The sequence below is a fragment of the Pan paniscus genome, chromosome 9 (assembly GCF_029289425.2).
Source record: "Pan paniscus chromosome 9, NHGRI_mPanPan1-v2.0_pri, whole genome shotgun sequence".
NCBI classification, from domain to species: Eukaryota; Metazoa; Chordata; class Mammalia; order Primates; family Hominidae; genus Pan; species Pan paniscus.
The window spans coordinates 16,260,103-16,286,460 of record NC_073258.2 but is presented as its reverse complement, the minus strand read 5'-3'; the positions used below and the strand labels follow the sequence as shown (position 1 = coordinate 16,286,460).

At 41.4% G+C, this 26,358-nt stretch overlaps 1 long non-coding RNA gene across 1 annotated transcript; it reads left to right on the top strand.

Annotated features, from left to right (window-relative positions):
- On the top strand, positions 1-26,358 carry LOC117974859 (uncharacterized). Its single transcript, XR_010113332.1, has 3 exons — positions 1-1,173; positions 24,528-24,661; positions 26,170-26,358. It is a non-coding gene; the product is annotated as an uncharacterized LOC117974859 (long non-coding RNA).

Here is a 26,358-nt window from a genome sequence, read left to right as displayed (position 1 = left end):
CTCTTAGTGATATTTTTTTAGGAGAGTGTTTTTTATTTCCATGAGGTTGAGGGATTATCCTTAAACTTTTATTCTTGATTTCTAGATTCACGGCATTTTAGGCAGAAAGATAGTATGATCTCTACTTTTGGGGATTTATTAAACTTGTTTTTGTGGTCTAGTACAAGATCAGTTTTGTAAATGTTTCTCAACTATTTTGAAAGAAGATATATTTTTGTTTATAATACCATATGTTATGCCATATATGTATTGCTTGAATTCTCTATAATTCCAGGTTTCTGTTTTGGTTTGGTTTGGGTTGGGGTCCTAATTTATCTGCAGAAGTCATTCAAATAATTGTACAACTATCCGTTTCTTATATTTGTAACCCTTTTTTTTTTCTTTTTCAGGCTTGATGCTTTGCAATTTGGCACTAAAATTTTATGACAATACACTTTGTTATCACTGGACATTGTAGAGATATGGTTGCCTAGATTTCTGGTAGGAAGACCTTGTCTTTCTGGACTGCAATTATGAAATGAAGGAGGAACTAAGTAAAGCGTACTGATTTTAATCTTGGTTCTATTACATGCTATCTTTGGGACCCTTAGCAAGATACTTAGTCTCTCTGTGCCTCAGTTTCCTCATCTGTAAAGTGAGGGGAAATAATAGTTTCTACTTTATAGGGTTGTTGAGAGAATTAAATGAGAATTCATGTAAAATGCTTAGAGCAGTGTCTTGCACATAGTCAGCATTCAATAAGTGTTAATTACTACTATGGTTTGGATACAGTTTGTTTCCCTACCCTATCCCCAAAGCCTTATGTTGAAATTTGATCCCCATTGTTGAAGGTGGGGCCTGGTGGGAGGCATTTGGATCATGGGGGCAGATCCTCATGAATGGCTTGGTGCCATTCTCATGGAACTGAGGGAGTTCTCACTCTTAGTTCCCACAAGAACGGGTTGTGGAAAAGAGCCTGGCACCTCCTCCCCTCTCTCTTGCCTCCTGTCTCCTCACCATGTGATCTCTGCATGCTGGCTCCCCTTCCCCTTTCACTATGAGTGGAAGCAGCCTAAAGCCCTCACCAGAAGCAGATACTGGCACCCTGCTTCTTGTACAGCTTGCAGAACCATAAGCCAAAGAAACTTCTTTTCTTTACAGATGACCCAGTCTCAAGTATTCCTTTATAGCAATGTAAGTGCACTAAGACAACTATTAATACTATTATTTCTATTATTGTTTTCAGCCTGGCAGACTTATTCTGTTTCTAATATCAGAGCAAGAGTAAGACAAAATCTGCATTCTCAGGCCAATTCTGTTGGCATTGAAGTTGTTAATTTGTCCCAGATTCTAGCAGTAGTTTGTCAGTCTTAGTTTGCAGTTTTTTAAAATGTGCATTTGTTATGTTTTCTATCTTCATAGAATTGTATTGAGAGGTTTGAGGAGGTTGTGTTAGGGGTTACTAGCCAGCCACCTTTTAAACCAGAACACTTGTATCTAATTTAAAAAATAACCTGCTTCAATGTGGTCCAAGTTAGGTAGAGATTGATGTTATAATTCAATTGCTGTGTAGAAATAACTATTAATGCACTTTTTAGTCCTGGCTGGGCACTTTCTTAATGGCCTCAAAAGACTTGGGTGAAATATTTCAGAGAACCTTTTTGTACAAAGCAGGAGTACACTGGAGAATTTTGGTCCTTTTTTTTCACATGTAGTGAATTTTAACACTATCTTTCTGAATCATATCTGATTTATTCCCTAAAACTAATCACAGAATCATCTCTAAAATAGCATTTCTGCTCCAATCAGAGCTTCCTTTTAAAAATAATAAGTCAACAGGCATCACACATTTTAAATTGAATACAGACTGCAAAGCAGGCCTCATCCATTAGTTCAACTGACCTTTGAATAACCCAGACCAGAAAAGAATAGGGCCATAAATCGAAGAAGACTCTAAGCCTAGCTGGGGCTTGGTGGTGCTATCAGCCCAGGAGTGGAAACAGCAATCGTGTGTGATGTGGGAACACTTCTACAAGTTTTTGAGGCCACTTCTTCTGAGAAAGGTTGTCTTGAGTGGCTCTTTTCCTCCCAACAGATTTGGGAATATTTGTCATATGAAATTGGATTGTGTCTTTCCTGTTCTTTGTAAGCACTTTTACAAAGAACAAGGTCATAGAGAGGAGTTAATTAACACAGAAAATACATCATAGGTATTAAATTGTCTAATCAAAGCTAATAAGTCTACTCTAATTTGAAGGGGAGTATATGTATAAGCCCAAAACCTCAGAAAAAAAGGAGGAATATTATACTTTTCAGATCCTGGGAGTCTCTCCATTTCTCTCTGCAGAATTTTTCTTAGTGGGTGCTTCTATTACCAGTTCTTTGACTATCTCTACTACATTCCTAGAGCATGCAGAATTGTGAACAATAAAGCATCTCTGTTACTTCACCGTGCCAGCCTCTCCTTCTGCAGCACATGGCCACCATCTTGTGTCTGCTCACAGCTACCATCTTGGTTTCCTTTATAATGTCAAAGGAAATTCCCTTTATAATTTTCTTGTTTTCCTAATAATTACTTTTCATTTGCCATTGCTCTATACAAATGAAAATCTCTGGTTAATTCTGGTATTATATCATCACTGTACTATTTCCCCCTACCAACACTGCAACTTTAAAAATTATTTCATGTCTATTTGCATGTACATTACAAAGGCATCAAGAATAGAGAGTAGTTTTGTTAGAACGGTGGGAGCAGAAGCCAGCAGACTGAAAAGAGAAAGAATTAATTGAAGGTAGATTCTCCTTTCCCGAAGTCTGCTTGTGCCACAGAGGACCATAGGATGTCAAGTTGAGGGGGGGATTCTGGGTTAATGGATGAGTTTGGAGTAATGGGGGCCATGGGAGCCTGTCTTTTGGTGAGGGTAACAACAGCGGGAAGTGGTTGAAGATTTGATGGACTACTTTTGTCACTGTTGTCACATTATGGTGGGTCACTACTCACATGAGGATGCTCACCTCACCTCCCTCATGGCCCTTTCCATGCCCACTACCAAAGATGACAATCCATAGTAGTACACGAGTGGCAAAACCTAAAGTCTGAAACCTGTACTATTTTATAATTATCTATCATCAGAGCTCATAATGCCCTGTGAAGGGATTTTGTTGGTGTTTTTAAATTTCTTTACAATTAGACCTGACTGGCTCATTGGGCGTATGCCACTCTAGTAGTCACATTAAGCAATGCTTGGTGGGTAACAATGATAACAAGAAGAATGATTAAGATAGCAAACATTTACATAGCATGTATTCAGTAGCTGCACCGTTATAAGTAGTGAAAGACACAGCCTTAACTACATGTGAAAATAGCTTACTACCACCTTCTTGGTGATAATAATGACAGTGGTAGTAGCCAACTGGAGCTGAATTCTAGGTATCAAGCACCATGCCAAGCGTTTTATTTGCATGATGATAAAATGATACTTGATGGAGCAAGAGTGCTATGGGGATACGAGGGAATTGAAAACACAGGTTGAAAGAAAAAAAACAAGTAAAGAGGATTCGCTCCAGACAAGAGTTCCTTTGTACAGGTGAGTGAGGAAAAAGACAGAGCACAGATCCAGCACGATGTGTTCATAGAGAGGAGCGACACAGAGAGGGTTAAGCCAAGTAGCTTCATTTTCCCCGGGAAGAAGGAGGCTGCCTCACCTGCTATGAATGAGGATGCTCCCATGTTAGGTAAAATTAGTGTCTGAGACACTAATTTATCCTATGACAGAAATTACTGAATATAGCTGATGTGTTTTGCTCCTCTCGACTTTAGCTGTGAACAAGGAATAATCACGTAGACTAAAGGAAGGATCTCTGGTTTTCGGTAACATATTGCAGGGCCCTGCACTCACAGTCAGCGCCAGCTCCTCACTGACGTGTTCCGTCTCCTCCATGGTCAATGCCTGTGTCCTCTGGCCAGTCCTGGCCTCTTACCTGGTCTCATATCCCTTTGACCCATTCTTACCTCCTGAAAGTTGGGAGCTTAAGGTTGGACCCACTCAGTCTTGGAGAGGAGCAATACAAAAATGTTGCCACCAACCTCTGAAAGCCTTTCTTCTCCCCAAGGGGCCCCTTCCTCTCTCATCTACACTGTGGGTCAGCTTGAAACGTGTGTGTTCAGTGGCAAGAGCAGCCCAGGGAGAGGCAGGCCCCACCTTTCCCTCGAAACAAACGGATGCTGCCGAAACCCATCTTTACATCGTGCTCTTTTTGTTGGGAACCTATAATTTCCTTCATAACTTTGGGAAGATAATGATACCATGCTAGAGAGCGACAACTTGATGAATAACTGTTTATTTTCAAAGGAGACGCGTTTCATGCACTGGCTGCATAATAGGGTCAGGAACACAGCAAGCTGTCACCATGTTTTCTTTGTTATTTAGCCTCCTGGCAGGGTTCTACACAGGAAACAGAAAATCTCTTTATAATGATAATATAATATCCTTGGCTTTGCTAGGAAGCCATATTTTGGAGGCAAGGTTTGTACATATCTTACTATTTACTAACGCTTGCCAAACCTCATCTTGTTTTTGCTCCACGTTCAGCTTCTGCCCCGTTCCAGGTCCCAGCACAGCCCAGCTGTGAGGCAGCTGCTAAGTGTCTCAGGCCAGCACCTGATGGGCCTCAAAGGATGTAGTATTGCTGTTGAGTGCCTGGGCTGATCCCCATGTTTTATAATACTAAAGATCAGATCCAAGACCTAGAATCAACCCCCTCATTGCTCAGGGGTTTTGCAGAAACTTAGAGCATTTTCTACAATGAAGACATATAGGTCAGGCACAGTGGCTCATGCCTGTAATCCCAGCGGGGAGGCCAAGGTGGGCAGATCACTTGAGCCCAGGAGTTTGAGACCAGCCTGGGCAACATAGTGAGAGCCCGTCTCTACAAAAACTACAAAAATTAGCCAGGTGTGGTGGCATGCACCTGTAGCCCCAGCTACTCAGGAGGCTGAGGTGGGAGGATTGCTTGAGCCTGGGAGTTTGAGGCTGCAGTGAGCTGTGATCATACCACTGCACTCCAGCCTGAGTAACAGAGTGAGACCCTGTCTCAAAAAAAAAAAATCTATGAATAATACATTAAAAGTTTGCACCAGGAAATACAGGAACTAGCATAATTTTAATAGCTAACATTTATTGAGTGTTTCCTATGTGTGTGCTACTGGTGTAAATGATTTACATGGATTGACTCAATAAGTTGTTGCAAAAAAAACTTGAGCTAGACAAGATCATTATCACTATTACATAAATGAAATTAAGGAACTTGCTGAAAAGTCATTCAGCCAACAAGCAGTTGAGCCAGAATTTAAACCCAGGAGCCAGAGTCTGGAGTGTAAGAGCTTTACCCTGAAATTAGGCTCCTCTCTGTAGTAGATGCTGTGGTGTGCTGCCCAGAACCAGCATGTCCAGGACTGAAACACTTATTCTCTCAGCTCAGGAGAGTGGCAGCTGCTGACAGTTCAGTCCCTTGCCTCAAAAGAATTACACTACCCATTCAATGATAGATCGATGTAGGGCCCAGCCCCCTACCCTATTCCAGAAAACTCTGAAGGGCCATCCAAGATTTGGAGCTCTCCAAGAATCAGCCCAGCCCTTTGACTGTGATTGCATTAGAGTTTACCTTCTAAATCTGCCCAATCCTGCTTCTTTTCCTCCCCCACAGGTCTTACCACTGACAGTACACTCCAGTGACTTTTCTGCACACAGATCTCCATCTCAGAGTCTGATGACCCAGAGAATCTAGTCTCCAACACTCCCTTAGACAGGATTCAGCTGAAAAATTAAAACGCAGGTGTACAAGACCCAGGACTGCTACATAATTACTAAAGGGGAGTTGGAAATTTAGCTCTGAGCTTCCTGACAGCCAAAGAAAAGATGGAAACATGAAGATAATAGAACCAGGGATTCAGGGACAATCTTGGAGGCAGTCTTTGTATCTCAACTTATATTTCTTTTTTCTCATCTTTTTTTGTTATCCACAATAACTATAGCTTTATTAATTTTTTGTTTATATAGATGACATGCTCATTGGAAAATTTTAAACAATATATAAATGTATAAGGTGGAAACTTAATCACCTCAAATCTCATTGCATATTAACCATCAATAACATGTTGTCTATCCTTTTATACAACTTTTTATGCATGTCCGTGTAAATAATTTAACACAAATGGCTCTTCCTTTAGTGTAGAACATGGAAATCCACTCACTTCTCACCACTTCTACCAGTCCCATACCAATCACCCATAAAAATCACTAACCTTCTTTTTCCTTGACTGCTGCAGTAGCCTCCTGACTCGTATTCCTGCATCTATTCTCCATACAGGAGCCAGAATGCTCTTTAAAAAAACCCAAACACATCATGTTGCTGCTCTGATCAAAACTTTCTAATGGCTTTGCTTTGCTTTTAGCATGATGGTGAAGCCCCTTACCAGTGTCTGTAAGGCTGTTCCTGGTAGTGTGCTGACTGCCTCTCTGACTCATCTCCCACTATGCCCCTCAATCTGTGTCATTCTTGCTGTTTCTGAGGTTCTTACACCAAGCTTGTTTCCCTTCTAGGCTTTGGCATTGGTGCTTCCCTGTTTGGAGCTCTCATCCGCCAAATGCCTGTAGGGCTTATTTCTTTACTTCATTTAGGTCTCTGTTCAATTTCCTCCTCCCCTAAAAGCCAAACCACTCTCTCTAAAATAGCAGCCTACCCCCACTAGTTCTTCCCTCCCTATCCCCTTACCCTGGTTAGTTTTCCTCATTGAACTTATTTTTACTTTAAATCATACATCTTTTTGTCTACCCATTTTTTGTCTCCCTCCACTAGAATGTACATCCCACGACAGCAGTTGTCTGCCTTGTTTGCCACCTAGTGCATAGAATAGTGCCTGGCTCTAGGTGCAAAATAGATACCTGTAAAATGAATAATTAATCCATTTAGATTCAACTACAGATTATAAGGATCCTTGCTCATTTCTCTATCTTGAGATCCTTGCTGTGATTTTTGAATATTTTCCTCAGATGGAGGATGTGAGATATTCACTGAATCCTTGCATATCAGCAAGGATATATCTTGACTGAGTACAGGATTTTGGGGGTTCAATTCTTTTCTCTCAGTGACCTACAGATTGTTATTCACATCCGCTAGCTTCTGGTATTACAGACGAGAAGTCTGATGCCAAAATGATGCTTTCTTCCTTTGGAAGTAAGCTTCATAAAGGGAACAGAACTGTTGGACCCAGGCACAATCATGGGGCATTGCTGTGGCCACAAGTAGATTTATTCTCAGTCTTTTTTCCCCCCATTAATTCACATTACTGGGATTCTATCCTGGTCCTTGAACCTGAGTCACAAAAGAAGTTTCCTCTCTTGTTGTATTCTTTTGGACCAGGGGAATACAGGCCCCTTCCTGGAGCTGGAATGGAGATCTAGCAGAGTCATCAAAGGAATGAAGCCCCACCCAGCAAGGCAGCTGTGTCAGGAGTATTTCTTCTCAAACTTGAGGGAATCTGCTCTCATTCTCTCTCTCTCTCTCTCTCCTGATTTCCTCTCTTCCCAACCCTTCTAGTCCTTCCTTGTATTTTGGCTACTTCCCTTCTTGCCTTCACATGTTTGCCTTTCTCTCCTACCTAGCTAACAGTGAAAAGAGCTGGGCTGTCCTAGAGTGATTTGAAAAGGGGATTTGTGAGAACCCAGCTCCCCTAACTGCGATTGAGTGAAGGACTTTGATCATTATCAACAAGTCCAAGTAATTAGTAGATACCAAGATGAGATAGATGTGAAATTCCAAAGTGAGACCCTAAATCACCACAGGCACATTTTCAGCAGAAATAGTTGGCCACCATTCTCTATCTCCAGAACTTACTTGCTCTTTTCCAGGAGCAATTTTTGAGAAAGGGCTCTTTAGGGAAGTTTGGGTAGTGCTCTTTGTCCCCATCCTGCCCCGTAGTAGGAGGTGAGTGCCTGGGTGTCTGTCTGCTCACCATACACATGGCAAGCAGGGGCTTCTCTGGGCTACCCAGAGAACTTAACATGCCTCTCCTACACATGAACGTAGGCATGCATGCACGCACACACGAGGACACACCTGGGGAATCAGAGGACGGGAAGACCAAGAGGCTGACTACCTGCTTTCCCAGCAGAGTCATGGAAGTGCTGCTGCCTTTAGATTTCTTGCATGCCTAGAGATTGTCCAGGCAAGTATATGTATTTTCCCATGGAACACACTTTCCTATGGAACTCAAGAAAGACAGCTTGGGTTCCACCATCTGACTGGAGGGCAAGGGTTTACCACCCATAAAAAATGCATGTCTCTGTGTGAACAGAAATTCACATAAGGGGGGCCCCGTAGAAAACCCCAGAGAATCTAAGAGAGCACCCAGAAGAGAAAAAGTCAGCTCCAATATATGCCAGGCCCAGAGAGGCTGATGCCATATGAGACCCCACATTTTAGGTGAGGCCTTTCCTACATCCACCCAACTCCATCCTTTTCCCAATTGAGGAGGTTGGAAAATGGAGGAGCCCAAGGGGCAGACATGGGGACACCAGGCACACCCCATCCCACTTCCCTTTGCAGTTTCCCATCCTAAAGTCAGCCCAAGCTGAGAATAGGGTAGATGGCACCAAGCTAAATCAAGATTAGAGTTTGGGACTGAACATTTTGATTGCTATTATAAATTAAGAGTGCATGTACAATTTAAAGAGTACCTAATACGAGAAAGTGAGCAGAGTAATTGTGAGCTTGCTAGCAATTTCATCCAGGGCAGGGGGAAATTTATCCCTACCGAATAAATTGCAAAAGGTGTGTGGGTGATAAAATCAAAATTGTATTTTGATTGCAATACAGGGGATGCTTGCTAGGTTTTTGTACATGACCCTGATCTGAGCTGGCTTCATGAGCCTGCTTAGGGGGAGGGACATTTGCTTGTTTCCCAGGGAACTTAGGAGGTGAGCAAAACTGGGGAATAGTGTCCTGAGGGGGGCAGGAGGGGACAGGAATCCAGTTTTCCTGGAGGGAAGGGCTTGAGAGATTAAGGGAAGTTGCTGCCTTCCACCTGCTTTGGCAAGGAGAGTCACTGGGGTCCATCTGAAGGCACCAGGGGTGAGCTCCTGCCAGCCAGGCCCTGCAAGGGGGCTAAGGGGGTGTTCCCTTTTGGTAGGGGGAAGGTCTGTGAGTGAGAGAAAGAGAACTGAGGAGCTGAGCTACTGCACCCCCTCCCTCTGCAGATAAACACACACACTGGCTTAATAGCCACAATAACCCTTGGCTCTCCTGCCCCTTTTAGCATCTCTCCTCATCTTGCTTCCCACAACTAATGACTTACAGAATAACTGAAAGGTGAAATAAAAAATTGTGTGTGAGTCTGGGGAGGGAACGTTCACATGCTGTTCCCTCTGCCTGAAACACCTGCAGAATCAGGCAGGGACTCGCCAGGAAACAGATGGTCCACTGAAAATAGAACAATTCAAGGGGGGTCTGTTCACAGAGGGTCATTACAAAGGTGTGGGTGTAAGGGATCGTTCTCTAGCCTGGGGTGCCCTGCTTCTGGGCCCAAAGGGAGGAGGGAGAGAGTGGTTACTGGAAGGCAAGCACATCCCACACATTTGTGGGGCCCAGAAAAACAGAACAATTGGAAATCCTCCAAACCATATGTCTAGATATTTAAAAGTTATCACTCAAACTAATGAACCACTCAACAAAATATATCCTAGCTGTTGACCTTGGAAAATATACCTTTATAAAAACCTGGAAGATGAAGTTGGAATTGGGAAGTCTCAGACTGCCCAGAACATGGCAGAAGGGAAATATCTGGGCCCTGGACTCCTAGCTCACCCCTTTCTCTTCCCACCCCTGTGTTTTCTGGCAACTTCAGGAGGCCTTACTAGTACAGGGGGGCATCCCAGGCCTCATGCCCATGCTGCCCTCAGAACCTACCACACACAAAAAACACATACTCTTTGGTCAACCCCTCAGGCCTAGGGCAGAGGAGCCTGCAGGAGCAGTCCACATTCAGGAAGAGAGGTGCACACAAAATACATGGCCATGCACGGCATGGGAGGAGGGTGCTCTTACACCGTGGGCAGTGATGTGGCCAGAGGACAGGAAGTCCAAGGCATGGTATCCATGCGGTCGTATGGGGTTGGGGCGGGGGGCTCTCTCTTCCAGGTGAAAGGGCAGCACTGCTGGAGAGGCAGCGGGAATAGCGACTTTTCCTTAAAAAAAAAAAAAAAACCAGCAAATTGGAGGCAATGCCACAGGGAGGAAGACAGGGAAGGCACACCCCTCACAGTCCTCCTTCCCTTTGAATATCTAGGGAGCTGGGGCTCCCCACTGAAGAGCCAGAGAGGGCAGGGAACTAGTGATGCAATCCTAGGCGGCCAGCCTCCAAGCCCAGAGAGCAGGGCAGAGAAAAGCAGAGAGCAGGTCTGGAAATGTCCAGCCCTCTGTCCTCCCCACTTTCTCTAGTTAATTTTTACTTAAGCTTTAAATATCAACTCAAGTGTCACTCTCTCAAGAAAACCCTCCCTGCCCTCCAGCACTAGAGCAGGTTTCTGATTAAGCTATTCCCTCTCCTTTTCCTTCACAGTACTTGTTGAAGTCTCTTACTGTAATCTATGTGGCTATTTTATGAACAGCAGTGTCCCCACCAGACTCTAGGCTCCAGGAGGACAGGGACCAAGTCTGTTTGGTTTGTTGCTGTATGTCTATTGCCTGGCACAGGCCGGGCATGTCATGGGCACTTGTTGTGCTCGCTCTTCTATTTTAGGTCCTCCTGACTTTCCTGGGGTCAGGAATAGCTGCATTCAAGGGAATGTAGACTGCATACTTGACAGTAACCCTCCCCAATACACACACACACTCATGCACACACATGCTCACGCACACACACACACACACACTCATGCACACACACACACACACACTCGTGCACACACACACACAGGACTTGGAAGTGAGTTCTTTGGGGGTTAAAATTCCGATCCCTATATAATTGATCAGAACCACCATCATCTTAAAGACCCAGAATGGCTCCCAGACCTGGACAATAATTGAAGAAAAATATGGTCACATCTAAAGAATGTATGCATGAGCACTGGTCAGCCTTAGAAGCACAAAGGAGTTCACTGTAGATTCTGGATATTAGCCCTTTGTCAGATGAGTAGGTTGCGAAAATTTTCTCCCATGTTGTAGGTTGCCTATTCACTCTGATGGTAGTTTCTTTTGCTGTGCAGAAGCTCTTGAGTTTAATTAGATCCCATTTGTCAATTTTGGCTTTTGTTGCCATTGCTTTTGGTGTTTTGGACATGAAGTCCTTGCCCACGCCTATGTCCTGAATGGTAATGCCTAGGTTTTCTTCTAGGGTTTTTATGGTTTTAGGTCTAATGTTTAAATCTTTAATCCATCTTGAATTGATTTTTGTATAAGGTGTAAGGAAGGGATCCAGTTTCAGCTTTCTACATATGGCTAGCCAGTTTTCCCAGCACCATTTATTAAATAGGGAATCCTTTCCCCATTGCTTGTTTTTCTCAGGTTTGTCAAAGATCAGATAGTTGTAGGTAAGCGGCATTATTTCTGAGGGCTCTGTTCTGTTCCATTGATCTATATCTCTGTTTTGGTACCAGTACCATGCTGTTTTGGTTACTGTAGCCTTGTAGTATAGTTTGAAGTCAGGTAGTGTGATGCTTCCAGCTTTGTTCTTTTGGCTTAGGATTGACTTGGCGATGCGGGCTCTCTTGTGGTTCCATATGAACTTTAAAGTAGTTTTTTCCAATTCTGTGAAGAAAGTCATTGGTAGCTTGATGGGGATGGCATTGAATCTGTAAATTACCTTGGGCAGTATGGCCATTTTCACAATATTGATTCTTCCTACCCATGAGCATGGAATCTACAGTGAACTCAAACAAATTTACAAGAAAAAAACAAACAACCCCATCAAAAATTGGGCGAAGGACATGAACAGACACTTCTCAAAGGAAGACATTTATGCAGCCAAAAAACACATGAAAAAATGCTCATCATCACTGGCCATCAGAGAAATGCAAATCAAAACCACTATGAGATATCATCTCACACCAGTTAGAATGGCAATCATTAAAAAGTCAGGAAACAACAGGTGCTGGAGAGGATGTGGAGAAATAGGAACACTTTTACACTGTTGGTGGGACTGTAAACTAGTTCAACCATTGTGGAAGTCAGTGTGGCGATTCCTCAGGGATCTAGAACTAGAAATACCATTTGACCCAGCCATCCCATTACTGGGTATATACCCAAATGACTATAAATCATGCTGCTATAAAGACACATGCACACGTATGTTTATTGCGGCATTATTCACAATAGCAAAGACTTGGAACCAACCTAAATGTCCAACAATGATAGACTGGATTAAGAAAATGTGGCACATATACACCATGGAATACTATGCAGCCATAAAAAATGATGAGTTCATATCCTTTGTAGGGACATGGATGAAATTGGAAACCATCATTCTCAGTAAACTATCGCAAGAACAAAAAACCAAACACTGCATATTCTCACTCATAGGTGGGAATTGAACAATGAGATCACATGGACACAGGAAGGGGAATATCACACTCTGGGGACTGTGGGGGGGAGGGGGGAGGGGGGAGGGATAGCATTGGGAGATATACCTAATGCTAGATGACAAGTTAGTGGGTGCAGTGCACCAGCATGGCACATGTATACATATGTAACTAACCTGCACAATGTGCACATGTACCCTAAAACTTAAAGTATAATTAAAAAAAAAAAAAAAAAAGAAAAAAAAAAAAAAAAGAAGCACAAAGGAAAGAAGTGCTGCCTAAATCATCCCCAGAGGAGAAGTGCCCAGACAGGCTGTGTAATGTCCTATTTCTCTGGATAGGCCTTCCTTTACTGGGGAAATGGGAGCATCCATTTTTCAGGGCCCGATGTCATTCAGCTTTCAATTCCGTAACTCCCTTGTTCTGCTTCTGTACTCACCAAGAATCCATCTGATAATGTGGCTCCTGTTGGGGCTGGCTGGGTAGGCCCATCCAATGACACATCTGCCAGATTTGTCAGTTGTGTTGCTCATTATAAATAAATTGTTGTTTGATTTCATTCACATTTATCAGAGATTTTTCAAGTATGCATGGGCATTCCTTAAGTGTGATCACCTCTGGAAAGCTGATGGGTTTAAGTTCCTCACCCTGCAAGGCTGAGGGTCAGATCCTAGGCTGCAGGGAACTCACAGGACAGTACCCGGCAGAGAACCACCCCATCCCCCAAATCCAGTCATTAAACGTTTTTTTCTTTTGTGAAACTGAAATACTGACATTCTCAAAGGGTCTAACATTTATCAAGAAAAAAGAGAGAGACATATTGAGTTGTGTGTGAAGAGGAATGTTTTTGATTTTCATTTTTCTTTTGACTTCTCTAGACTAAAATTGTCTTTTCAGTCAGAATGCATTGTAGTGGAGAAATTAATGATGACTCTTTTTTGACCAGAAGCCAGGGGAAGCTGGGGCGATGGTGCCCCCTGAGGAGGCAGCACAGGGTGAGAGGGTCCTGGGAATGGAATGGACATTACCCAAGGCCCTTGAGGCAGTACAGAGTGTATGAAGAATAAAGTCATTATCAATAGGCGTTCTGAGGTCATGGTGTGCATCACAGCTGAGGGCAAGGAGAAAATTCAGGAGGAGTGAAAAAATCAGAGACCAGGAAAGCAGAGAGTGGGACAGAGGCAATGTAAGGAGCAATTTTTTGTCGCCCACTGCGATTCTATTTTTTTATTAAAAAATAGAGATGAGGCAATAAACTAGGTATTGATGGGATGTATCTCAAAATAATAAGAGCTACTTATGACAAACCCACAGCCAATATCATACTGAATGGGCAAAAACTGGAAGCATTCCCTTTGAAAACCGGCACAAGACAGGGATGCCCTCTCTCACTACTCCTAGTCAACATAGTGTTGGAAATTCTGGCCAGGGCAATCAGGCAGGAGAAGGAAATGAAGGGCATTCAATTAGGAAAAAAGGAAGTCAAATTGTCTCTGTTTGCAGATGACACGATTGTACATTTAGAAAACCCCATCATCTCAGCCCAGAATCTCCTTAAGCTGATAAGCAACTTCAGCAAAGTCTCAGGATACAAAATCAATGTGCAAAAATCACAAGCATTCTTATACACCAATAACAGACAAACAGAGAGCCAAATCATGAATGAACTCCCATTCACAATTGCTTCAAAGAGAATAAAATACCTAGGAATCCAACTTACAAGGGATGTGAAGGACCTCTTCAAGGAGAACTACAAATCACTGCTCAACGAAACAAAAGAGGACACAAACAAATGGAAGAACATTCCATGCTCATGGATAGGAAGAATCAATATCCTTGAAAATGGCCATACTGCCCAAGGTAATTTATAGATCCAATGCCATCCTCATCAAGCTACCAATGACTTTCTTCACAGAATTGGAAAAAACTACTTTAAAGTTCATATGGAACCAAAAAAGAGCCCGCATCGCCAAGTCAATCCTAAGCCAAAAGAACAAAGCTGGAAGCATCACGCTACCTGACTTCAAACTATACTACAAGGCTACAGTAACCAAAGCAGCATAGTACTGGTACCAAAATAGATATATAGATCAATGGAACAGAACAGAGCCCTCAGAAATAATACCACACATCTACAACCATCTGATCTTTGACAAACTTGACAAAAACAAGAAATGGGGAAAGGGTTCCCTATTTAATAAATGGTGTTGGGAAAACTGGCTAGCCATATGTAGAAAGCCGAAACTGGATCCCTTCCTTACACCTTATACAAAAATTAATTCAAGATAGATTAAAGACTTACATGTTAGACCTAAAACCATAAAAACCCTAGAAGAAAACCTAGGCAATTCCATTCAGGACATAGGCATGGGCAAGAACTTCATGACTAAAACACCAAAAGCAATGGCAACAAAAGCCAAAATAGACAAATCGGATCTAATTAAACCAAAGAGCTTCTGCATGGCAAAAGAAACTACCATCAGAGTGAACAGGCAACCTATAGAATGGGAGAAAATTTTTGCAATCTACCCATCTGACAAAGGGCTATATCCAGCATCTACAAAGAACTTAAACAAATGTACAAGAAAAAATCAAACAACCCCATCAAAAAGTGGGCAAGGGATATGAATAGACACATCTCAAAAGAAGACATTTATGCAGCCAACAAACACATGAAAAAATGCTCATCACCACTGGCCATCACAGAAATGCAAATCAAAACCACAATGAGATACCATCTCACACCAGTTAGAATGGTGGTCATTAAAAAATCAGGAAACAACAGGTGCTGGAGAGGATGTGGAGAAATAGGAACACTTTTACACTGTTGGTGGGACTGTAAACTAGTTCAACCATTGTGGAAGACAGTGTGGCAATTCCTCAAGGATCTAGAACTAGAAATACCATTTGACCCAGCCATCCCATTACTGGCTATATACCCAAAGGATTATAAATCATGCTACTATAAAGACACATGCACACGTATGTTTATTGCAGCACTATTCACAATGGAAAGACTTGGAACCAACCCAAATGTCCATCAATGATAGACTGGATTAAGAAAATGTGGCACATATACACTATGGAATACTGTGCAGCTGTAAAAAAGGATGAGTTCATGTCCTTCATAGGGACATGGATGAAGCTGGAAACCATCATTCTGAGCAAACTATTGCAAGAGCAGAAAACCAAACACCGCATGTTCTCACTTATAGGTGGGAATTGAACAATGAGAACACATGGACACAGGAAGGGGAACATCACACACCGGGACCCGTCATGGGGTGGGGGGAGTGGGGAGGGATAGCGTTAGGAGAAATACCTAATGTAAATGACAAGTTAATGGGTGCAGCACACAAACATGGCACATGTATACATACGTAACAAACCTGCACATTGTGCACATGTACCCTAGAACTTAAAGTATAATTTTAAAAAGTTGTGGTAAGAACAAATAAAAAAAAAATAGAGACGAGGGCTTGCTATGCTGCCCCAGCTGGTCTCAAACTCCTGGGCTCAAGCAATCCTCCCATCTCGGCCTCCTGAAGTGCTGGGATTACAGGCATGAGCCACTGCGCCCAGCCTACAATTCTATTTTTACAAAACTATAAAGGCTAAATGCAACATGGTACCCTAGATCTCGTCCTGGAGCAGTAAAAGGACATTAGTGAAAAAACTGGCAAAATCGGAATAAAGTCTGTAGTTTAGTTAATTGTCGTGTATCAGTGCTAATTTCCTACCTTTGACAAATGCATTGTGGATATGTAAACCATGAACAATAGAGGAAACTGGGTAAAGGGCATCCAGGAATTCTGTTCTTGCAACTCTTCTGTAAATCTAAAGTTATTCCAAAATAAAAAGTTTATTTAAAAAAAAAAGGCCTATTTGATTTTTAGCTTAGGAAAGTTTCCAGTACATCTTTAATTATTACTTCTGTTCTAATTGTTTGGTTTTGATAAAAAACATCTCTAATTCTTAGGTTAGACCTCTTTTCTCTCTTTTAATGGCTATCATATTACTATTATATTGTTTCTATCTCTTCATTATTTTTCCTCGGAATTCTAGGAGACCTTCTGCAATTTGCTCTCTACCTTATTGGTCTGATTTTCTGCAACACCTTTTCTGCTTGTAAATCTTCCAAAGATTTTAATCCATCTCCTGCATTTCTAGCTTCTTTGTAATTCATTCTTATCTCAGTTATCTTTGTTGACATCTGTTTCAACTGTATTTTAGTCAGATTATCTTCTCCTGTCACTTTATGCTACCATTTCACAGAGGCCATGACTATTACCTCATAGCAGATGTCCATCTAGTGTGACTTTGCAAAACTAGGCAGGTGCTCTCTCTTATAGACCTTATTGGCTGATCCTTTGCTATTTGAGTTTACAAAGCACATGAAAATGTACACTTGCAGTATGAACAAATACAGAGCTCTTCCTGTCTGCACCACTGCTATAATATTTGCTTGCAGAGACTGCATTTTTAGGAATTTGCGATTCTTGATTAAAATCCCAGAAAACTTGCATCTTCTAAGTAATGTGCAAATCACAAATGAAGGATCCACCACTTTATTAGTTGATACTTTGTAATGTTATAACAAGGCCTATTGGCAAGGGGACTGGGAGCTTTTTGTTATACACCACCAGGAATTGAATCAGGAAAAAGTCTTTGCTATGCTCATGATTCCTCTATTTTAAAAAATAATATTTCTGTTATTGTGTGTCTAATAGAGGAGGTATTGTTTAGTGCTTGAGATATTATTCCATTGGAATCCAAATGGACAATGCCTACCTTTGTGAGTAGAAAGCAGAATTCTTATCTGAGGAATAAGTTTCTTTTGTGTGTGTCTATCAACCACTGGGGGCCTTTTCTTAGCTTAGGGGGAGAGCATGGCCGTGCCCGAGACCACAGGCTAGAATGAAAGGGAATGCTGGAAGGGAAGTTGGTCATTTCCCTGAAGGGTCAGGAATGTCTAGGAGACAGATTTCTGTGTGATACAAATAACCTGACAAGTGTGACGTGGGGAGGAAGGATCCATGATGTGAAACCACACTCTGGGGACAGAAGCCACTTATGGTGGAATAAAAGAAACAAATGTAAAACATTATTTAGAATGTCCTTTATGCTGCTTATACTTTCTAGAATTTCTCTCTTTTTAATTCTCATTATTTAGTAAAGTCTCTTTGGGAAGTCAGACTGTCTCAAAAGATATTTCCATTTCTGCAAGGCTAGTCTTCAAAGACAATGTGTAGCATCCTCAGGAGATTAGATAGCAGTGACAGCTGGATTCAAGTGGGAGGTCGCTGAAGGGAAGGAGAATTCAGGAGGATGGAGAGGCACTCACTCACCAGAGAGCCACGCTGCTCCACCCTGGAAGGGGCTGTGCTTTGTTTTAACAAGGGGCCAGTTCTGAGATGATTCTTCTGTAGACTTCTCATTCTCTGCCATGGTTCAGATCGGCCCTCACCTGCTGTTTCTGCCCTTTCACTGCAAAGGAGCCCACATGCCTGCCAAGAAGGCAACATCAGTGGAAATCACCAAGATACCTGAAACTCATAGACCTTCCTGCCCTTTGCTGGATAAAGAATTTGCTTAAGAGAAGAGTTCAGTAATTTCTAGAACCTGCTTTGCATTTTTAATAACTTAACCCAGTACATGCATTCTGTTTTAGCAAAGTTGAATCTCAATCTTTTATTTGGTATAAATGAGTTGGTTAAGATTGCCTCCTTGGATTAAGGATTTCAGCCACAGGCTGGGAAATTTTCTTCACCCAGCCCCAACTTCTAGCCTATATTTTTTTGCCAACAAAGTTTAATTACTGCAATTTAGGGTCAGATTGCATGCCTCCCCTCCTTCTCACAGTAAGCTCCCAGGAGGAATTGCTAATATTTATTGAGCACTTGCAATTTGCCAGACATTATTTTAAATACTTTATGTGTAGCAATGAACTGAAGGAGGGAAAGGGTTATAATAAAGAGAAAGACAAAAAATGAATTCTAGAGTTAGATAAACCTTGTTCAAATCCCCACTCTACCACTTATACTACCTATGTAATTTGGGCCATATTTCTTAGCCATTTTATGTCTCAGTGTTTTTGTCAAAAGAAACTAATGGTATTACCTACTCTCCAGGGTGTTTTGTGAAGATTAAGAGAAATAACCTGTGGAAAGTGTGCCTGGCACATAAGCAGAGTCCTTCCCCTTTACCCCTTCCTGATGGAAGCTTAAGTATAGCAGAATGTGTACAGTTTGACCCATGACACTACAAAATGGAGTGGTTAGTTTTCTTCCTTTCAATAAATGGTCTCATTAATTTTCTGGCAAAGAGGGAAGAGAAGGGCTGGCAGCTCACCAGGGCTAATGGAGTTGTTTTGCAGGACCGTGGCTTGTTGAAGAATGAAACTCTTACCCTCCGTTAATCTGCAGGGCAGCACAATCCAAATTGGATGCAGTTATAAGAGTCTGACACCCAGGGGTGTTGGGGAAGTATAGATCCTAAAACAGTGGTTCTTACCTGGAGAGTTTGGAAATAAATGGGTGCCTGGGCTATACTCCTAACCATCTGATTGAACTTGTTTGGAGTGAGGCCTGGACATCAGTATTTTTATAATGGCATTGGCAATGGGGCATGAGCCCTTTGTGGTCAGAGGCCTGGTTCTGCAAACACTGCCTGCAGCTATGGATGCCAGCTGCCATAAGAGCAGCCTTTCTGCCCTGTTGCTATTGCTGCTGCTCCCGACACTAACTATGTCACGTTGCTGTTCCATCCCCTCTGCCTCCTTATGGCCAGAGATAGGTCATGTCCACCACCACCATTTCTTCAGACCTCCCTCAGCGTCTAGGCCCAACTGCACCAGGCTGGGGGTGCACTCCCCTCTCCACTGGACCAAAGACCAATTTATAAACACTATCTAAGATGATTGGCTTTTGGGGCTTTTACCCTTTTCAGAGAAAAATCCCACCCCACCCACCAGATTGTGATTTATTTCTATGGTCTCCACAAGATGCCCACAGGACAGTCCCATGTTATGCATTTTCAAGGATGATATTCAGTCTCTTCCAGGATTACCTTGTACTCACACTCAAAAATAAGAATCACAAGCAGTTTATTGTGATCATACTCAACAGCCTCTAAGGACCCAGAGTCTCCAGTTCATCTTCACTAAGCAGCTGGGAATCACCATATCCAGTGTGACTAAGGGAATAAATCTGGTCAAACTGGGGTTGTCCTCTGTGAGTTCCATGCTCTTGTGCTGTGTTCATCTGCCAAGTTGGGATGTTAGTCTTGTTTTAAATCTTAGCCTCTGTTTATAGACTTGCTTAACACTAAGTCTCTGGGATTGCTTTTTACAGAAGGCTTATCTTTCCCCTAGGACATTGCTATTTTATCATTTCATGCATCATACAGTCTATTTTTGAAAGTGATTGTCAAATGTTTTTATTATAAGATAACATAAGTTCTATGAAATATTCAAGCGACACAAAAGGGAATGTAGTACTATACCTTTCCCTCCCCCACAAATGCCACTCCCTAGTATTAACCAACTTAGATTTGGTCTAGATCATTCTAGATCTTTTCCTAAGGGCTATATTTTAATACTCATAAATAAAGAGTACACACCATGTGGCATTGGTGGTACAGTGGTGAGTATAGCTGCCTTTGCAAGAGTACACACATTTTTTTGCATAAAACATTCCATAATAATTTCCCAGTCTCCTTGATCATGGTTTTAAGCATTTTTATATATTCCAATAAGCAAAAGTACCATAACCACTTACGAAGTGTCAGTGAATTGTCATTTCCGGTTTTTCATGATTATAAACAATGCTATGATCAACATCTTCATGCTTTTTTTCCCATTTAAGATAATTTATTTTGGTTTAATTCCCTTAAATGGAATTACTTAGTGTAAGAGTATGAACAATCTAAAGAAGCAATTTACAGTTTAATGGGGTGATAAGAAAATAGGAAAGACACAACAAGCCATTTATTGGATTGAATAAATTATAGTTTGTCTGCATAATTGAATATCATGAAGCCATTAAAAATAATATTGTAGAAGAACATTTAATATTATGGAAAGATTTCCACTACATATTAAGTCATTTATAAAACAAGTTGCTAAAATTATGTGATTTGTAAAAAAAAATTTTATAATCAAAATATATCTGAATAGAATTTGTATGGAAATACAAAGACCCCAAAATAGCCCAGACAATCTTGAAGAACAATATTGAAATGCTTACTCTACCAAAAATCAAGATTGATTGTAAAGCTACAGCAATGAAGACAGTATAGCATCAGTGCAAGCATAATTTTTTAAAAAGAAAAAGGAACAGAATTCAAGGGTCATAAACCTTCTCTCAAAAAGGCCAGATACTGAATACTTGAGGTTTTGCAGGTCAACTGGTCTCTGTCACAAGAACTCAAGTGCTGCTGTGGCATGAAAGTACCCATACACGATACACAAATGAACGGGCATGGCTGTGTTTCAATAAAACTTAATTTATTAAACCAGGCAGCAGGATTCAGTTTGCCTATCCCTGTAACAGAGAATCCAGAAACAGACATCTATAGACATCGATATAGGTATAGATATACAGACATATAGATATGACTTGTGACACAGGTGGCCATAAAGAGCAATGAGGGAAGAATGGTTCTTAAAACAGATAATACAGATTCAATTGATCCAATTAGCTAGCCATATTGAAAAAAGTGAAATCTGATTCCTACCTCACAGCATACACAAAAATAGACTCCAGCTTCTTTCTAGATATAAATGTAAAAAATCGAAATGATAATGCTTCTAGAAAATTACATAAGAGAATATATTCATGGGTAGAAAAATATTTCTTAAATAAGAACACAAAAAGCACTAACCATAAAAGAAAAGATTAGTAGGTTGGGTTATATAAAAATTATGAGCTTTTTCTTCATCAAAACGTGTTGGCAAGATATAGTCTGGGAGAAGATGTTAGCAACACATATAACTGAAAAGGGGCTCATATCTAGAAAATATTTAAAGTGCCTACAAATTAATTTTTCTAAAAGTCAGAAAATCTCACAGTAAAATACAAAAGACATTGAGAAACATGACAAAAAAAGAATTTCCAAATAGTCGATGTATGTCAAAAAAGGTGTTAATCTTTACTAGTTATCAGGGAAATGCAAATTTAAAACATAATGATACAACTGTTAGAGTATCAAGAATTGGTGAGGGTGTTGTATTAGTCAGTTCTCACATGGCTGTAAAAAACTGCCTTAGACTGGATAATTTACGAAGAAAAGAGGTCTAATTGACTCACAGTTCCACAGGCAGTACAGGAAGCCTAGCTGGGAGACCTCAGGAAACTTACAGTCATAGCAGAAGGGCAAAGGGGAAGCAAGCACATCTTCACAGGCAGCAGGAGAGAGAGAGAGAGAGAGAGCTAAGAGGGAAGTGCCACACTTTTAAACATCAGATCTGGTGAGAACTCACTCACTATCATGATAACAGCAAGGGGGAAATCCACCCCATGATCCAATCACCTCCCACCAGGTCCCTCCCCCAACCTTGAGAATTACAATTTGACATGAGATTTGGGTGGGGACAGAGAGCCAAACAATATCAGACAGCTGTAGAACAACTGCTGATACTGTCAGATGCTGCTGAGTGTGAAATGGTACAATAGAAGCTCCACGAAAGCTAAGCATAGTCGGACTTGTGGCCCTGCAGTTCCACGCCTAGCTTCACATCCCACAGAAATGTGTACTCACATGTATCAAAATACATGTACAAGAATGTTCACAGCTACATTATTCATAACAGCTTCAAACTGGAAACTGCTCGAATGTCTAATTAGTAGAATAAATAAATATTAGTATTCTTACATTAGTATTCATACAGAAATATTAGTATTCTTAAATTACAAGAATTACATTACAACTGGTAGTATTATTTCAGTAAATATACTCTCCATCACACAAAAACATGGAGGAATCCCACATACATAATTTATATGAAAGAAGCCAGCTATGAAAGACTGCAAACAGGCAAAACTAACCCACGTTGATAGAAGATGAGATATTGGAGAAGGGTTAGGAATAAGAGGGAGTTTGGGTTCCCGGTAATGTTCCATTTATTTCTCTGAGGACAGTCACATGGATTATTCACTTTGTAATAAGTTATTAAGATTTATATATGTGACAAATATGCTTCTCTGTATGTATGTTATATTTTAATTTTTCTAAAAGTTTTAAAAGATATATCTGAATAGAAACAGAACGAAGGCAACTGATACTACCTAAAGATAAATAAATAAATATAAAAGCATCTTTTTACCTAAAACAGTGATGTTTAATAGAATGTTCTGTGATGATAGAAATGTTCTATATCTGCTTTGTCTAACATGTTAGCTTCTAGCCACATGAAGCTATTGAGTACTTCAACGCAGCCAGTGAAAATGAGAAATTGAATTTTAAGTTTTATTTAATTGTAATTAATTTTAATTTAAAGAACCACATGTGGCTAGAAAGCAGCATATTGGACAGCACAGATACCACCATGAGAAACAAAATCCACTGAAATATGTTCTCTCTGGAAAGTAGAATAGCATGAGGAGGTGACATGGAGCCCAGGTGCTCTTATTAGAAAATCTTTGCACTACTTGATGTGCAACTGTATGTATACATAGATAGAAATTAACATTTAATTTTGCAAAAGAAAAAAACTTGAAGTATATACTTAAAACTGTTCATAGTGGTCATCTTTAGGCAGGGGATTTATGGTGATTTTTCTTTTCTTTCTTTTTAAAACAAGTATGTATATGTTCTAAAAAGTTTACCATAAGCAACCATGAAAAATGAGCAAATTAATAAATCACAAGCTAAAACTAAATATGGACTCTAAAACAGAAAATTCTTTAGGGGCCTATTTGTACTTCTATTATTAAGGCAATAGTGTGTGTAATGAGAATTTATGGCAGGTTCTGTTTTTCTTTTCAACATTTAATATCTAAACTTGCTGGCTAAGCACAGATTCCACATACAGCATTCCAGGTTTCTGCCACTCTCTACTTCCTTCTAAGGTACACAGGCGCTTGAGTTTGGGCTGAATCAACAATGCAGAATTTGGCAGGGCTCACCTTCAGGAAGGTTTGAGCTGGTCTCCCTGGAGGAATGGACTCATTTCCTGCTGCATTGTCTGACAGCTCAGCATCAAGGCTCTCCAAGGGCTAGATTATTGGTGAAATTCAGAACAAGTTTTGGTGAAGATTATTATAGGTTCCTCATTATGTATCCAACTACCTACTAGACTTTCTCTCTCTGGATTGCTCTACAGGCCCCATCTTCCCTCTCAAACTTGTACTTCTTCTGGAAGTATAATCTCACTCAATGACACTTCTATCTACCCAAGCAGCCAAGCTGGAAACCTGGAAGTCGACATTCACCTACATTACCCTGTCTTCCCATCTAGGACCCTGTGCTCCAGACCTTCTAAACCACTCCCCATTCCTTGCCCATTCCTGTTTCATGCACCTTTGCTTTTGCACAGGATGTTCCTTGGCTAGAATGTCTTGTTTCCCTTTTTAAATTGCTGATTAATACTAATTCATCCTGCAAAACCCATATCAAATGTCATCTCCTCTTAGATCCTGCCATTAGAGATGTTAATCTCAGTGTCTGAGGGTCCATATTTCTATCTAAGTGAAGCTACATAACCTTCAGCACTTGCCCAAGGATAGTCATGATCTGTCCTCGGGTCATAGCTATTGTACCAGGGGTAGGTACCTGACACAGGGATAGCACCTGACCAAGATGCTGACTCATAAGCTAGCCTAGATAGAGCTTTTAGCAAAATTTAAACTAGGAAGTGGGTGAATCTTATGGCATGTACATTTTATACCTCAATAAAATTGTTTAAAAATTAAACCATGAACTTTAAAATACTGAGGCATTTGGTAATGGGTATTTGAAATTGTAATCCTGAAGGTAGATTCAGGTCCTTAGAAACCATGCTGAGCAGGCACGGGCCAACGTTCTGACGATATGGAATCTGTGACTAAGCAGAGGAAGGCATTCGGCAGTGAGAAGAGAAAGAATCAGACGGGGAGACAAAAAGGGAGGTAACTATGTCTACTGCAACTTACCTTAAAAATGATTCACCGTTGACCTGAAATTCAAACTTAACTAAACTTGCATTTCATCTGGCAACACTGCATCCTGACCATTAATTGACACAGTCTATTTATAGGTATCAGGCATTTGTTTCTACAAAACCTACCTTCTTTTCAGAAGAATAATGAATTAGGTGAGTGCCTTCTCTAACTATGTGATTCCCATTAATGAATCCTAGGGATTGCAACTGTGTCTTTAAGAGCTTACTATGTGTGGAGGTCACACGAAGCAGTGTGCCCCGGAGAGTCCCGATTTGCCCTGTTGTCCTGGCGTGATTATGAACAGCTCTGTCTTTCACTCCACAAAGTGAGCCAATTTGAACCATCAATAGTATGGCCTCCTGTATGCCAAGCATGATGCCAGAACATTAGGCCACATTATTTGTGACGAGGGACTAGATGCTGCTCCCCAGGCATTGCACCAATGCCTCTCCCTGCCACGCTTCCCAGCTGTGTTACCCATGAGGAAACTGAGGCTCAGGGAGCTGACACAACTTGAACACAGCGACTGCCACCAACCAGTTTTCCAGTGGCACCTGCCCCATGTTACAAGGCAGCGGCCCATTCTCCCATTGTGCTTGTTTGACTCTATTTTTACTCTCTACTCGCCTCCCACTTTCTCTGCACTCCTATACTATGTGAGTCCTTCTCTTGCTCCTTCTGGTCCCCTTAACATTCTCCTTGTGCTTTTGAGCCTTCTGTCTTTTTCTCAAGTCCCTCCCTTCCATTTCTTTACGAGCTCCCCATCACCACCATGCTCCACTCTCCAACGCCTGCTGCCCCACCAGTGCCTGCCACTTACGGGGTGTTCACTGTCTGCTAGGAACCAAGAAGAACACTTTATATGCATAAAGCAGAGGAAGCACCACCTCTCTCCCCTCCCCACTGCACTGGATCACCTTCAGACCCAATCTCTTAACTGTAGTAGCAGCATTGTCTCATGGGTCCAACGTAGCATTTTCCCCTGGTGTTGTGCTGACATTTTGTGCAAGCATGAATTCTGTGGGCGTGGCTCTGTGAGTGCACTCAGAAGGTGCCACAGTTGACTGTGCTCTCAGAACTGTCACATGGTCTGAAGCTCTCAGCCACCCCATGAGGTAAGCAGCATCCTGATACCTGCTTTATGACCAAGGGAATAAAGGCTCAGAGTTGGCACCAAGACCAAGTCCTTTTTCACCAAAGCCCATGTACTTCCTAATGTACTGCATGTGACTCCCCAAATTACATTGTTTCGGGGACCCACCCCCTAGGCAAGGGGGAAAGGTCACTGGCAGATGAAAATGGAAAAGATCCTGATAAGGACACTTAGAAATGCTCCTTCAAGACATGCTCTAGACCTGGAGAGACCCTCTTATGAGAGATACATATACAGCCCCACTCTTTCCTCCCAGGAGGCTGTTCCACTCAACATAAGGCCTTCCCAAATCATCCATTTATTCACTGTTTTTTTTTTCCAGCTTGGTAAATATTCATAACAGGTGGACCTAAATAAGGAACAAACGCCATCTAATTTGAACTTGAACTCCTGCCTCACAGACCAATGCTTCAGTCAGTCCATGAGGAAAAACAATTATTACACTCCAGCTAGCACAGTCACCAGCTTATGAAGCAGCCTCAGTGGCACAATGGTTTATTGGCAAAGAGAC